This window comes from Spermophilus citellus (genome assembly GCF_964194105.1).
Source record: "Spermophilus citellus genome assembly, chromosome: 8".
NCBI classification, from domain to species: Eukaryota; Metazoa; Chordata; class Mammalia; order Rodentia; family Sciuridae; genus Spermophilus; species Spermophilus citellus.
Genome location: NC_138189.1, coordinates 14,179,879 through 14,196,692, shown reverse-complemented (window position 1 = coordinate 14,196,692; position 16,814 = coordinate 14,179,879).

Here is a 16,814-nt window from a genome sequence, read left to right as displayed (position 1 = left end):
TGTATACTGCTGCTTCCCTTCTTTTGACACTGACGTGCAATCCTAAATCCGATGTACAGCCTGTCGTCTTAACCTTAAGAAGATATTCAGAACTTGAAGCAGTCTCACCACCTCCTGCTCACTGTCCATGCTCACTGCCATCTATTTCTTCAGTGGATTCCTTCTTGCTTCTCCACTCCCTCTTGTCAACCAGTCCCTTTCCTAGACAGCAGATGAGGTGATCCCCATGTAACGGACACCTGATTTTGACTTTCTTTTACTCAGAGCCCTTCCATGACTGCCCATCTCACTCAATGTGAAAACCAGATTCCTTACAATAGCCTACAACGCCCTTTGGGTTCTGCCCCTTACTACCTTTCCTGATGCTCTCCTGTTCATCCTTCTCCAGGCACCTGGTTACCTTGTGTTCCACATGCACTCCAAGCTTCAGGGACTCTGTGCTGTAATTGTCTGTACATGAGAAGCCAACCCCTGAGTTCTAAGTGTGGCCATATTCCTCTTCTCCTACTCCATATCTACTCCAAGTCTCTCATTCCTGTGAGGCTTTCCCTGCCCGTTTAAAAACTGTATATTGATGCTCTGTACTCCTCTTTCTACTGTCTCTTCTTAGTCTTTATCACCTCTAGCAAACTGCATGTGTAATGCATTCATCCTGTTTATTTTTTCTCTCTCTCCTATTGAGAAGGTCAGCTTCATAAAGACACATTGCTGCTTGTAGTGTTCACTGCTTTATCCCATACATCTAAATCAGTACCTGTGCTTGGTATCTAACCAATGAATGGATCACCCTCACATTTAGTATGCAGGTTTAGCCCTGATCTGCACAAAGAAGCTGAAGCTCTGTGCTGCATCGTCTTCAAGATCTTCAGTTTGGCCACAAGATTTGCAGTAATAGTTGGACAATTTTGCACCATTTTCTTTGCTTTATTTTTTTTCTTTCTTTTTTTTTATAAAAGGAAGAATTTATAGGCCACTAATAACTATAATTTTCAAAGGAGACCATATGCACAAAAGCAGCATTTTAAAGTTTGATGTAAATTCTTAGGTTGTTATCTTTGTACAAAATTTTCTTGTATCAACTGTTCATAACTTTTTCATACTGTGATGTAGATGATTCCCCAAAGTGCATTATATAGAAGCCTATTTAATCATAACCTAGGAGGATTCATAAACTCCAGTAGTTATAAAAGAGTTTTCAAAGGGCACAATGAGTTTAGAATTAGATATTCCAAGAAACTGGAACATCTTTGACACTGTGTCAATATGTTTTGGGGATTTTATTACTATAACAAAATACCAGAGACTGCGGACTTACAAAGAAAAGAGGCTCATTTAGCTCACAATTTGGGGACTAAAAGTCCAAATGACATAGCACTGGTATGGGTCCCTTTGGCTGTATCACCTCATGGCCAATGGCATCACAATTACAGGAAAACATGTAAGAAGGAGAAATCACAAGGTAGGGCAAGGAGATCAGTCTTGTGACCTCTATTCAGTCCCACCTCTTAACAGTCTCTGTTCATGGCACCATCATACTGAGAATAAACATGAACCCTTGGGAACTCACTCATAACAAAGCCAAGCAGTAAGAGTAATTTTCACTACATTTTTTTCTGCTTCCAAAAAACTAATTTCTCTTCTTCTATTGCTCCTTCTTTCCACATTCTTCAATATTCAGTTTAATGTCTCTTTACCTTTTAGGCTTCAACTAAAAAGATACTTCCTCCATAATGCCCTCTACCTTCCATATTTATGTACTTGCATAGACATCAAATCCATTCATCTTAATATTTCATAAATGCAATAAATTATTCAGTGTGTGTTTCCCCACTGTACGCACCATTAGGGCATGAGACACGTGTCCTGCTCCAACTCTCATTTCAGTACCTAGTATACATGTCATGTGTGACATATTTGATAAATGCTTGTTGAATGAATAACGATGCAACTTTAGAAAAATTAAAATGTCAGTTACTACTTTTCAACTTTGAATCTTTATAACATTATATACCTCTCTATTAAAATGCTATATTTTTTGACCTTTCATGAGATGTTTTGTGTGTTATTGACTAGGTTTTTATTATCTATGACTTTGTCAATTTCATGTAAATCCAGCAAATATTTAATAGTATCTATTATAATAATATCTCAAACACATCATGTTATATATGTGATTGTAGTACATTTAAGTCTCTCTCTATTTTTTTTTTATGCTGCATGCTCTAACTCACTGGATATGTCTGACCTGATCTATATATAGATACTCACATATTCATCTCCATATTACAGAAGAGAAATCTAAGGCACAGAAAAATCAGTTATCTTGCCTCAGGCCACATAGTAGAAAGTGTCAAGGCTTGAGTTTTAACTCTAGAAGTGAATTTCCAGAACTTAGCATTTTACCAGGAACACAGAGAGATGAATCTGAAAGTCCCTCATATGCTGAGGAAATTGACACTTAGAGGCACGGAGATACAACTCACTTGATGCATTTTATTGATCATTGAATTGGCCACTGCATATTATAAAAAAAAATTGCAGTCAGTAAAGCCTGAAAAAAATCTTGGCTTAAAGAATAAAATTTTAGCACATAGCTTATCTGGACTTTACATACGTCTACCCCCACCAAAAATTAAAAGAAATAGAGAGAGAGAGAAAGAGAGAGAGAGAGAATTATTGATATTGAGAAAGTTTTATTATTTATTGACTAAAATGTCTATAATCTATCTATTTACCATCTTTACCTCTAAACATATTTGAAAGTTACTGATAAAATGCATTTATTTTTTCAATTTGCTTTTACTCACATTTCTTTTCTGTGAAACTTTACCTGTGTGAATGACTTAATTCACAATAACTTTTTAACTTCAGTGTACTTACTCTCTCTGGTGTCTGCAAAGTCTCTCAATGGAGTTGTTAAATTCCTATAATGAAAAACATAAATGCAGCATGAAGAGAGAGTATTTCATAAAATTATGGAGTGGGGAAGAACCTTAAAATATTGGAGGTCTCATCTCAGCTGAGGGAATAGAGGGACAGAAGGTTAAGTGACCTCTCCAGCATCACAAAGAACACCAATTCCCCAAGGAGTGCTGGGACAATGTTTCTTCTCCATTAATTCTCCTGTGAATCATTTTATGGCTTGAAGACTCCCTATGCAATAAAAGTTTATTGGCCATGTGTCAGGAACTTTGCTAGGTGCTGGAGTTGCCAGGATTTATGAGACATATCCCTTGCCCTAAAGGACATCACAGACAAATGGCAAGGTAGGCACAAAACATGCTATCAATATGAATAAATGAAGTGCATGCAAGAAATGAACACATAAGCCAGCCTAGGGGGAAAATGCAGAGGCTTTAGAATGAGTGACCTCTAATTGGAGTATTAAATAGTAAATAGGGGGTGTTTACCAGAGGTTAGTAGAGGAATAATGAGGATTAGTGAGAGGAAGAGGTCTATGCACAATATGGGATCACCTATTCAGATACAAACATGGGCAAAAACAATGTGAAATTTTGTGGTGGTTTTAGATAAAATACTAGCAATTCATTGTTCCTTGACCATGAAAGGTGCAGAGGAGGAGAGCAGAAAATGAGGCTGCATGGCCTAGTAAGCCAATTTTTTTAAAAATCTTGGTTTTATTATGTGGAAAATGTGGAATGACTGAGAAATTTTTAATAGAGGTGCCCTTTATGTTTACACTCAGGTTTGCATTATAGAAGCCTGGTGTCAGGATAACCTAAGGAGTTGAAAATGAAAGCAGAGACTAGCTGGAGGTTAGCGAAATAATCCAGTGGGAAAGTTTGGAGACATTAAGAAGGGCAAAGAGATTGATATGAAGATATTGGCGTCATTTGGTATATATGAATGTATTTCATTCATATGCATAAGATTAAATATGTATTTTGTGCATATATTTGATATGAAAATTGGGGTGTTTGTCAATAATTGAATGCTGTGGCTAAGAATATTGGGAAAGCAATGATGACAGCTTGAGGCATGACCCAAGGATGACCAACTGAAATGGAGAGTACAGGATGACATAGAGGTCAATTTAGACATTGTCAATAAATAGCAATTGAGGCATAATGCATGGAAGGGTTATAGCAGCAGTGTTAAAAGTGAGTATGTGAAGGTAGCAGAAACCACACAATTAGCCAGATGTACTTGTTTTGAAAAGTACATGGATTGAGAAAAGCCTGATGGGAACAGTGACAGCTTCAAAGCTGTGAAGCAAGGCAGAAGAGAACAATGTCACAGAATCAGAGAATATGCATTTCAAGGACAGCATTGCCACTAACAATACAGAACATAGTCTAGAATATAAAATATGGAATAAAGGTATAAGAACAGAGGATCAGAAAGGACTCCTTAAAGTTTAAGAAGTAACATTATTGGTGACATGTGAGGCAATGACTACAGTCCCTGCTAATAATATATTGAGTAATGAATGGGAAGTGAGAAAATAGAGATTGTAATTATAGGTAACTCTTTTCAAAATCTTAGAACAGAATGTATTGAGAGGTATAGATAATAGCTTAAAAGCAATGTAATTCCAGAACAAGATATGTGGGGCTTCAATTATTTAGAAAGAGAAGGATACTAGATGAAGGAGAAGTTGAAAACAAAAGACCCAATGCATGTGACACTGATGGAGAAAATTCCAAAGAAATCAGAGGTTGATGAGGTCCAAAGCACCGAGGGAGTCAGAGACCAGCTAGAATAGGAAGAAGGATCTCATTCTATGGAAGTGTAGAAATCAAAGTATAGATGATAATTTTAAAAAGTCAGAAAAGGGAAACATGAGAGAAGTCCTGCATAATTATTTTTTCTCCCTAGGTGAACCAAGGAATTGTCTGCTATCTCTGTTATATTGACTTACTACTGGTGAGTTTCCAAGAGAGTAGAAGTAAAAGGCAAATGTATTAGTGACCCCCATGCTTTAATAGAAAATTGTGTGAATGTGTAGTTCATTTTGGTATGAGTTTATGGGTGAAAGTAGATGATGCATGATAGGAATCCTGAATGTCAGGCGGAATTATCCATGATGAGTTAGGCAAGGTCAGCATTTTCCTTTAGAGTTTGCTCTAAAAGAAGAAACTTTCTCAACATTCTTAGGCAGAACTAGGAATTAAAGAAAACAAAGAAGGGAGAGGGAAATGTCCATCCATGAAGATGGTGAAGAAAGAGGTAGACCTGCTCTCTTTGTTTTAGAAGAAAGAGTTGAAAGTATTGAGAAATGAGGTCAGTATATTCAAAGAAATCAGGTCAGAGAAAGTGTAGAAATGCAAAAGAATGAGGCAGGTGTAAGAAATGAAGAACTTTTGGGGTCCCTCCAAGGTGCCAGAAGAAGATGTCAATCTTCATCTGATGAAGATTCAGATGTCAATCCTAATGATGTCAGACACACACCAAGAAGACACAGAGATTTGTTGCTTGCATGTAAATGCTTTCTATGGAGGGCACGGCAGGCTCCCAAGCTGGTCTGAGGATGACTAGAGGGATCAGAGAAAGAGTCTGACCTGGGATTTTAGGGTGATTAGGGCATTAGGCTGGGATGATGGTGACCCAAGCATCAACTGGGATTTGTGGGGATTTTATTTCTGCTAAAGGGCAGAGAGGTGTGTTTCATTGAATTTTATTTGTTAGTTTAGTTCATTTTCAATCCGCTTGCCTAGATATGGGATGGAATGAAAAGGACAGTGATGGATCTTGAAAGCTGTCAGCAAACAAATATCAAATGTGGAATAAGATTCTGTATTATAAAGGGATTGCCTTACCTTCAATGGCCAAGGATTATGTGAATAAGAGACACGGCTAGAAATGTCAGGGTGCAGGCATTCATATTAATTCCCCTGCAAACTTAATGGCAGTCACACATAGATTCCAGAGACCAGAAGCACTGAAAACAGGAAATCAAGGTGGCAGAGGCCATGTGACTCTTAGGGGTAAGCCAAACACTCAGGAAGGGAAGGAGGGAGGTCCATCCCAGAGGGATGTGGAACACTGAAGTCTGAATGTGAAAATTCAGCCACAAGGAGATGAGGAAGGATCCAGGTGCCAAAGGCCCTGTTGCTCAGTGACAGTTCCCAGTGCTCAGGAACTTGGCTGTAGTGAACCTGCTGGTGAAGGTGATTATGGACTACGGCTGGGAGGTGCCAATTAGGGCACACTCTCAAGACTTTTGGCCTTAGTAATAGAAAGGAGTTGAAACCCCCTGTGTCAATAAGTGGCACATCTTACCTATTCAAGACAACTAAGGCTTAGGTTGGAATAAAACCTAGAATCATCCCAGCTTGAACTATAAGGCACCATGCTAACCTCATGAGCCCACATGTTTCCCTTTGTTCTGTTTTTCCCTTCTTGGTTAATCCAAAGAGGAAAGGGATTTGATTACTGAGTTCTCCAGGTCAAGAAGTCTGTCTGAGAATGCATGAGAAGACGATGATTTTTTTTTTTTTTTTTTGAGCAGGCTATTTGGACACAATTAAATATGTTATTCAAAGAGAGCTGAGACAATAAGGCAAGCAGAGTTTATCTTCTATTAATTTTATTTTTTAGGAGTCACAACCTAATCTATTAAACTCCCGCTTTTCTTTATCAGTTTTCTCTCTAAACGGACACCCCATAACACTGTGACGTTTTCCAAATATAGTCACAGCACAATTGAAAAGAATTCCCACAAGTAACAGAACATCAATGATATGGCTACAGAGTCATGCAATCACAATGGTTTAGCTGAGAGCCTATTAGACACATTTGGATCTCAAATATTTCAGTTTTAAGTGGGTCCTTATTAACAATAAATCTAATAATCTTACAATATTCTGAAGGAAAATGAATGCTGATTAGGGGAACCATTGTCATAATAGAAGGAGGAGGAGTTTGACTGGAGGCTAAATGAAGCGTAAAATATGTCATTTATTATTTCGGAACAAACAAGCTCGAAAGGAACTTCCAGGAAAATACTGTTGAACATAGGGTATTTTGAACAAGCACAGTGATTAAGATAATAGACACTGACCCCGAAAACTTGGGTTCAAATCCTAGCTCTGATAATTACCATCTCTGCTTCTCATCCATAATAACATTAAGAAAGAAAAACAAAATAGTTGCCTCTGCCTCATGGGATTGTTGGGAAGATTCAGAGCATAAAGTTCTGAGGCCGGGGCTCAGATCACAGTGAGTCCTACAACCAGCCTTAGGTAAGAGTGAGCTAGTACCATCCTCAGAAGGTGATTCTGTTGGCCAATGGTGTTGCCTCCTTTCTGACTGATCCTTGGAGTTTCAGGTCTTTCACTGTTTATCCCTGTGCTGAAGTCAGAGCAGAAACCAATTCCACATTATAAATCCTCTCAATTGTTGCTACATTACTATTGTTTTAATTCTTCAGTTAATTCTCCAAATTGGCTCAAATTCTCCATTATCTTTGTCATTATCACCTAATTCCATAATTAATTCTTAATAGAATGTGGTGCCCATTGTTGTTTGCCTACTGAAAGAGTCAGGGATTGGAAAGCAGCACTGTAATTGCCTTGGCAACATTTTGCTTGGTTTCATGAATCTTGTTTTGGATACATTCTAGAAAGAAGGATCCAAGATTTGTAGAATTTAAAATCCTATCTTGGCAGCAATAGCATTTAACTTTACAGCAACTGTTAAAGAGGTGAAGTAGTTTGCTCAGCAGGTGAGAAAATTATTTCTGTTAGTATTATGGTTGTCAGGATTTGGGACAGCAATTCAAAAACCCTTTTAAAATACTTGAAGGTTTCCTTGACTTTCACTGAAAGGATAACAAAATTAACTTCATGTAAGTGAAACAATTAGCAATTATGATTTTGGAGGCTCTGCATTGTTCATTCAGTCAGTCATTAATTCAATCTAAATGCATTGGACGTTTTCTTTGCATCAGTCACTATTTTAGTCTTACAGCAAAATGATGAATCTAACCTGGGACTGCCATCCATATGCTATTGTCTTATGGGCTTAAAAAATATGGTTTTAATATGCATTGCAAAACTGCAATTGATGACTAATAGAGAAAGTGTCACTTTTCTTACTATGCTTTCTAATCAGTTCCAATATGACATTTATATAATAAAATTAATGAAAATTATTCAAATGGACATTATCAAAATGATTATTTAATAAAGGATCTTAAGGAAGACCTAACTTGTACTTACACTGGACTTTAACCTCTGCAATGCATCAGCCTTTTGCACCATGAGAGAGCACTGGAAGGTGATCATGAGAAGGACTCTAGCCACATCCCCTCCATCCATCTCTCTAACACTTTGGAAAGAGCCCTAGCATGCTATCAGGGGAAGAGGCCAGCCCCATGTCACTTCTGTGACTTTCTCCCTTACTGACCTCCATCCTGACTATCTTTGCCCTCTGGTAAATACTGGCAGGAGTCCAGAGATAGCCTTTCTGGCTCTGATGCTGTGTGTGTGTAGGACAGTGTGAGGTAGTGGAAGTGTGGCAGGGAAAGTTCTATACCTGATATCAGGGACGGATTCAAATCTTTGTTTCTGTGTTTGTTTGTTTTAAATAATCCATTTAATCTCTCTGAGCCTCAGTTTTTCATGTGTCCAAATGGTACTGATGAGGATCAAATGTGATAATCATGTGAAAGCATTTGGCATATATTAAGCTTTTAATAAACATTGCTTAATATGAAACAAAAGAAAACTAGAAATAAGAAATGTTGATGGATAAGTTTCCTCAACTGTGGGATATATTACTGCCAACAGCTGTTGGGTTCAGTTATTCCACTTGCAAGAGGGGTTGTTATCCTCATTTGACGTAGGGGTGCATAGCTCTTCTAGGCTGTATGTTTCTACAGGAACTGTCTCTTCTTTGTCTTTTTATTCCAAATGCCTAGGACAGTATCTGGAATAGTAATTCTTAACTCTGACATAGATTAGAAACTCGTCTCCTATGCTAGTTTACAGTACACTTGTCTGGGACCCCCTGTAGTCCTGCTTATAAAGATTCTTAGATGGTATGAACATATTTACTTTTAAAATGGTCCCAAGAGGTTTCCATTCCCAGACAGGGTTGAAGGTTGATTCCTGTCATGTAGAACTATTGAATGAATTAATCAAAAATATGATCACTAATATGTTTAAAATCAGAGTCATAAAATTTGAGCTAGTTGTTGATTTTTTAGGCAAACAGGATGAATGAAAAAAATAATAATCACTAAAAGCTCTGGGATTTGAAGGTCAATCATCCTAGAAGTAAATCAGAGATACTAAAAGTAAAGAGCAGCTGGTATTTAGCTAGCAGCCCAGAAGTTGCAAAGGAAATGGATGATTAAAAACAGGCACTTGCAGTGATATCTCATTCCAGAATTTTCATTTCAATATCTTATTAATTAAATTATCCTTTCAGCATAGGAAGTTTTAGTGACATTATGAATTATGTGAATGACACAATCTTAAATGAACTTATGATCTCTTTGCAAAGGCATATGTTTTGGGATGTTTAGGACATATTTTTTAAAAATACTGGAAAGCATAGAAACCAGAATGAGCTTTGGCAACAGTCTTAAGCTCTGAATAATAACTATACAGGAAGTGATTAATTAGTAAGTGTTTTAATCCTAATTCAATTAACACCATTCATTTTCCATACCACACTGTCTCTAATGAGCTAATTTGCCATTAAAAACAGCACATTTGGACAAGAATTCTACCAAAGAAAAGGGTCACCCTGTCACTTGGATTCAAATGCTAATTTATAACTGTAGCCTAGGGGGGAAATACGTTTATTTATCAAAAGAATAGGATGGAAAAAAAGCATTAAACCAAAGCTAGACAATAGTAAACATATTTACCTAATTGCAATATCTTCAAAAGCATAGTGTTTAAAATGGATTATAAATGTAGGAACATTTCAGGAATCTGTTCTGTTATTCAATCAAATTTAATATAATTGTAATGATTTACAAAAGCATTTTTTTCATCCAATGTTTTCATTGCAGAATACAAGCATGTTAATATTATTGCTCATGAGACTACTAATTTCCAAGACTGGACCTTTGATTTTCAGGATAGTTGAGAACTAGAATTCCAATAGAAAGAATTGTCTTTTTAGTGAAGCTTAATTGAATATCTGACCTCTGTTCAATCCACAAGTCATTAATGAGCCAGATGCTATGTGAATTGATATTGCTTTGCCATGTTGTTCTTACAATTTGCATAAAGGACTCTGTACATTCAGTGCTTGGAAAATACACTACAATTAAGTGATAAAAATGAATATTTTATCATCTATAACTTACCTTTCTGAATTGTAGATCATTTGGTATCAGAGTGCAAATGGTTTCTCCATCAAAATACTCCCTATGCAGCAGTATTCTTCATTAAATATCATTATGAAGGCATATGTCATTGTTTTCTAAGCTATGAAGATAGATAAAATATTGGGGGTTCTCTGTGAATAGACATATATTAAGATAAAAAGCAAACCATAGCTGATTTTCAAAGATTAAAGTGACCAACATTATATTCCAATCTAATTTTAATCAAGAAATTTAAATAGTATCTAATTATTTACATAAAGTAATATAACCTAACAGCAGGGTAATTATTATTGTCCTATCACTTTGGTTTTCAGTACTCTTATTGAAATGTTTTTATTGATGATCAAGATTTTTATTAAGAACAAAATTCCTGCATATAGAAAATATCTCTGAATATAGACATGTTAATCACTTAAATAATATCTGTCTAAAAACTGCAATACAAAGTTGATTCATTCTAAATATACCTCACCTCTTTTGTTCCTCTTCAAGACTGAAGTCACCAATATCTTAACTAAAATATTTTTAAGATGCCAGGGACAGTAGAGCCTCTCAGGTAGATCACCCCATGATAGGACAGCTCCCAAATTTCAATTGCCCTGTTATGGGAACTGATGCTGACCCCAATTGCAACATCTCCTGAGGGATCCAGTTGTCCCCTCAACAATGACTTCCAGAACAGCAGGACCTCACAGAACAAGACCTGAGATAACAATCCACCAGACCACAGTTTCGCTACTTAACCATGTGCATCTCTTGGTTTCTTTTTTTTTTTTTTTTTTCCTTCCCCTGTATATTCCTGGGGATCTTTTCACTACTCCTGAGGACAGGGCTTAGTCCCCCTGCTTCCCAGTGTACCTCACTGAATTATAAATTCCTTTCCCATTTCACCATTATTTTTTTTTTCCTTTAATTTTTGGAGCAAGTAGCCAGACCTGGTGTATTGGGACAACCCAAAATCAGGACCTGCTCTGGCCAAGGCCACTGGTAACAACATTAGTGAAATATCACCTAATTCCATTCATATTTAACATTAAGAGTAGAAATAAAGACAGTCTCATTTTAAAGTTGCTAGTCTTTCAAAACACTCCTCCAAGAAAAACTATTAGCAAGTCTTAAAACTTTTTGGATTATCAAGAGTCAAGATCACAGTGTCTGTAGCACCAAGTAGTAAAGAAATAGCTCAAGTATTGGTAGTCATCAGGTCAAGAGTCATTCATTTTCTCTCTCTCTCTCTCTCTCTCTCTCTCTCTCTCTCTCTCTCTCTCTCTCTCTTTTTTAGTTGTAGTTGGACACTATATCTTTATTTATTCATTTATATGTGGTCGTGAGGATTGAACCCAGGGCCCCACACTTGCTAGGTGAGCGCTCTACCACTGAGCCACAACCTCAGCCCTGCCAGTCACTCTCTTAATGTCTGACAATATCACTTAGTTCTTGAAAAATCTTCCTACTGGCAAGGAAAAAGTTTGGCACCAGGTGAGAGCGTCACCTCTCTCACCTCTGTATCTCTTTTTCTCCTTTTATCTAACTTCAACATGCTGCATGCCACTCCAGCTCTTACCTTCCAAGTTACCATCCCTGTAGCTTACAAGGCTTGATGTGCTTCAGCTTCCACAAAAGGGAACAAAATTGTACTTGCTAAGATCTGCCTCAGTGTAATGGGCATCAGGACAGATTGTGCAATGTGTCAGTGACAGTTGGGATGGGTGCCCTAGCCATGCCACTACTATATTTCTATGAGAAACAACTTGCCCCTAAACTTCATAATAATTTATTGCACTTAAGCCCAGTGTAGTGGGAGGTAGAACACAGAGGTGGTAAAAGGACCAAGGGGAAGTTAAATTAGCAACAAACAACACAATGCTGTGCTCTGACATGATAAGAATCAAATTTCTCTCCTTTCTCTTTCAACTGCATAGTATAGTGCTTTAGAAGAAAATCTTCAGAATCAACTAGACCTGAGTGGGACCACCAGATCTAATACCGACTACGTGACCTTGGTCAAAACTATAAAATTTTGCATCATGTTTATTTGTTTTTAAAATAAAAGTATGATAATGCTTCTCCAATAAGACTGTAGAGTAGATGACAAGTACTAATGGCTGTAAGGTACTTAAAATATCCTTTGAGCATGGAAAACATTCCATAAATGTTAGTTATTATAATACTTTTACAGCCCTTCAGGATACTGAGCAATAACAACATACATAAGTTATTCCTCCACATTTTCAGCTTCCATTGCAATTTGTTGGGACTGTGTAATCTGTGTGATTATTACTGGTGAATGACACATGAGGGACTAGGATGTGTGTCACTTCCAGGGTGAGGTAATTAACAGACAGTGTGTCTTCCTCATATCTCGTCATTCCCTGTGACAGTGACCTTGGATACCACATGTCCCAGATGGTATTATTGCTGTAAGATGGAGGAATTCCAGCAAATCACATCATTTTTATTTTTAATAAGTGGGAAAAAAAGCCACAGACATGTTAGGGTTCTTTTGTTTTAATTTGCCAGAAGACAGCCTAGCCTCTACTGACCAATATGGAGTTTTCAAGATAGGAATGGGAAATCTAATCTAGTATTTAGAGACACTAAGGGTCAATGATTTCAAACAGTTTCCTTAAGATTTATGAAACATTTAATGTCACCAGAATTTTATTCAAATTTTTTTAATTCTATGGAATTTTTACCATAGAGAAGAACTGAGGTTTTTTTCTATTACCGTGATTTTAGAATGTTCATGATGAAAATCTGCATTACCCAATGTCCCTCAATCAGCTAGCAAGGCATTAACAATCTCCAGGCTCATTCTGCATCAAAATTGGTGCATATAAAATAAAAAAATAGTTCAATATATTAAGCTCTTAGAATCCCTGGTAAGAAAGTATTTTTATTTTAGTAGGTGTCATTTGATGGTAGGTTAATTGTTAAAATGTCATCTGCTTCACAAGGGAAAATCTCAGCTTTGCCAGCTGAGATCTCACCTTGAAATTGCAGAGATGTAGAATGTGGCTCACCTTTTTACCTTCCAGAAATACAATTCAGTAATTCAGTATTAATTCAAGACCAGTGAACTGAAAGTTACCCCTCTGGTTCCTAGGGAAATTGTGGCTTTTGGAATCCTTACTTCTTCAATCAACCCTATGTGAAACTAATAGTCTTTCTAAAATTAATGAATGAAAACTGAGTTCCAAATGTTTTATTATCTGTGTTGACCTATCTCACTGTTGTCACTCGACATCTATCCCTAGTACCTACCAACCTTCATTCCTAATTTTCTAGGTGGAACTAAGATGACCAGACTCATAGCTCTCCTATTATTTCAAGGAAATTGCTCACATTCTGAATACTTTCCACTGTTAATATACTTTTTTTATTTGACAAATTGGTATTCATCATGTTCCCATTGGAAAAAAAAAGTGTCAAACTTTAAATTTAAACTTTGAAAAACCACCATTAACTGTTTTTCCCCTTAATATATTCTCAAAGACCATTCTAAAAGAACTCATATAGAAATATTTGCTTTTTTGATAATTCTAAAGAATGTTTTTTAAACAACTTCAGGTTTTAAAAATTCTTGAAGAAGGCTGTATAGAATAAGTGCAAGATACCTCAACAGAAGGAAGATCTAATTTTGGTTCTTTTAATAACTAGCTGTTTGGCAACAGAAAACGCATTTGTTTTTATAGAGTTTTAATTTAAGGTTCAATAGTGTGGGAAGACAAGGATCACTAGGGTTATTTTCATTTCAATCTCTCTACATATGCACATGCATGAGCTTTTCATTTAATCTACTTTCACTTGGATTTTTGTACTGTATTCCTAGCTCATTCCCATTTCTAATTTCTCCTTCAACACCCACATATAGTATTCTTCTCTGTAGACACCTTTTAATCACTTTACTAAGATATCATTTATATAATTTCCCTATTGCAATTGACAATTAAAGAATCTTTAGCAAATTTATATTTAACATCGCAATTTCAAACATTTCCATAAACTCTAAAATCTCTCCTGTGCCCACTTAAATTCTCTCTTTAAAGCCAGGTAAAAATGAATATTACCAATATTATGGAACAACTGATCTGCTATTCATATCTTTTAAGAAAATTGGATATTATATTTCATATAAATGTAACTGTAAAATATGTAGGATTTTGTATCCATATTCTTTCACTTTGCACATTTTAGGTTTTAAATTTCTTCCATACTTTACTATGTATCAATAGTTCATTATGTTTTTAAATTACAGTGTTTTTTAATAGGAATATTGTCACATTTTGCCAGTCTTTTTACCAGTTTGTTGGAATTTGGATTGCCTCCAAATTTAGATGAGTTTGCTGTGAACACTTTTGTACATATATTTTGGAGAACATAGGTTTTCATCTCACTTGAGAAGACTGTTAGTAGTAGAATTGTTGGGTCTTATGGAAGTAGTAACTATTTGAAAACTTTCCAACTATCTTTCAAAAGTGGTTATACTATTTCTTGAAGTCATCTCTTTTGCTGTTGTGACCAAAAGACATGAGGAGAAAAATTAGTGGAGGAAAAGTTCATTTGGGGGCTCACCATTTCCGAGGTCTCAATTCATAGCAGCCAACTCCATTGATCCAGCTCTTCCTGCCACATCTACCTACCTATCACAACTCAGTTAATTCCTTTGAAGGGATCAACACACTGATTAAGTTAGGCTCTCATAACTCAATCATTTCACTTCTAAACTTTCTTGCATTGTCTCAAACATGAGCTTTTTGGGGATACCAAATATCAAACCAAGGGAACACTGTTTCACAATCCAGTCAGGTATGAGGAATTCAGTTTTCCCACCTACTGACTAGACAATCAATCTCTCCTCTCCTCTCCTCTCCTCTCCTCTCCTCTCCTCTCCTCTCCTCTCCTCTCCTCTCCTCTCCTCTCCTCTCCTCTCCTCTCCTCTCCTCTCCTCTCTCTCTCTCTCTCTCTCTCTCTCTCTCTCTCTCTCTCTCTCTCTCTCTCTCTCTCTCTTTCTCTTTGTTTTAACCATTCTAACTGATATATAGTGATATTTCATGGTGATTTTACATTGTATCTCTCTAATAGTAGATACTATTTCTAACTATGTTCCAAGAACATACTAGATTTAGATAGTATAAATTTTACTTAAATGTCTAATCAAAGACTTTGCCCATTTCAGTTGAGTTATTTGTCTGCTTATGATTGAGTTGAGAAAATCCATTATATTATGGAGTCAAGTCCTTCATTAGATATATGACTTAAAGTTATTTTATCTTGGCCTGTAGACTTTCTTCATAGCTTTTTAAATTAATAAGTTTTCAATTTTGATATAGTCTAATTTGTCATTGTTTTTAATGTGCATTACCCAATCTTTGCATTCATCCAACCTAAGTCACAAAGATTTCTCCTAGATTTTACTTCAAAAGATTTACAGTTTTATCATTTATATTTAGATATCTGGTCAATTTTGAATTAATTTTTTTTGTGTATGATATGTACTGAGTTTCTCTCCTTTTTTACTTTCCTTCTTCTCCTCTACCTTCTTTATCTTTTTACATAGGGATTTAAAATCTTTTATCACTTTTTGAACTCACAATTGGGTTCCATTGGTCTTTGTGCCAATATACTATTGTATCTGCTATGGCTTTTGTTGGTCTTGGAATAGGATAATAATGTGCATTCCATAAGTTCCTTTGTTCAGAAGTATCCTGGCATCTAGGTGCAGTGGTCCATGCCTGTAATTCTAACTACTGCCTTTTTTTTCATTTTTACATTTATCTCCTTATCTTCTTATTTGTCTTATTGTGAAACTTCCCATTTTAGTGAAATAGTAACTATCAGATCATGTTTCTCTGCTTAAAATTTTATTAGTCTCTCTGTTCTTAGGAAGACAGCTTTCTCAGTCCTTACATTTAATATTTTACCTAATACACCTCTGTGGTTCCATCATGTGCTATTATCACGCCCTCTCTGCAGTCCAGCCACACTGGCCTATGTTGTTCTCCATTCCCAGCCAACACAGCTTCTCACTCTTGTTTCCTGCCTGGATTTTTTCCTTATATACCACAGTTTATTTGTCTCTTCCACAGTTTTAGCTTATCTTTTCATATTCCATTCAATCACCAGTTTGATCTTCCCAACTGGATGAGTTACCCTATTAAATATTCATAAGCAACAGATAATTCTACTTCTTAATATTTCACATTTATTTTCCCTTTATTTATTATGGGCTAAGAAATAATGTGTTTTTCTTTCATATTCTCTTATTCTCATCAAATTCTCATCACCTGAAAGGTTGCCTGGTATTCATTAAAATTAACAACCAAGGGATCATTTTCTTACACATTCTTAGATATTAGGTGTGGTTTTCTTGACATACCACTTAAATTTTGACATATAATATCCTTCATCTTCTGTGGACCAATACCTTGAGCAGGCATGGAAGATACAAATATAAGTTAGATGAGTTAATGTCATTTCATACCTATTAATTCAAATATACATT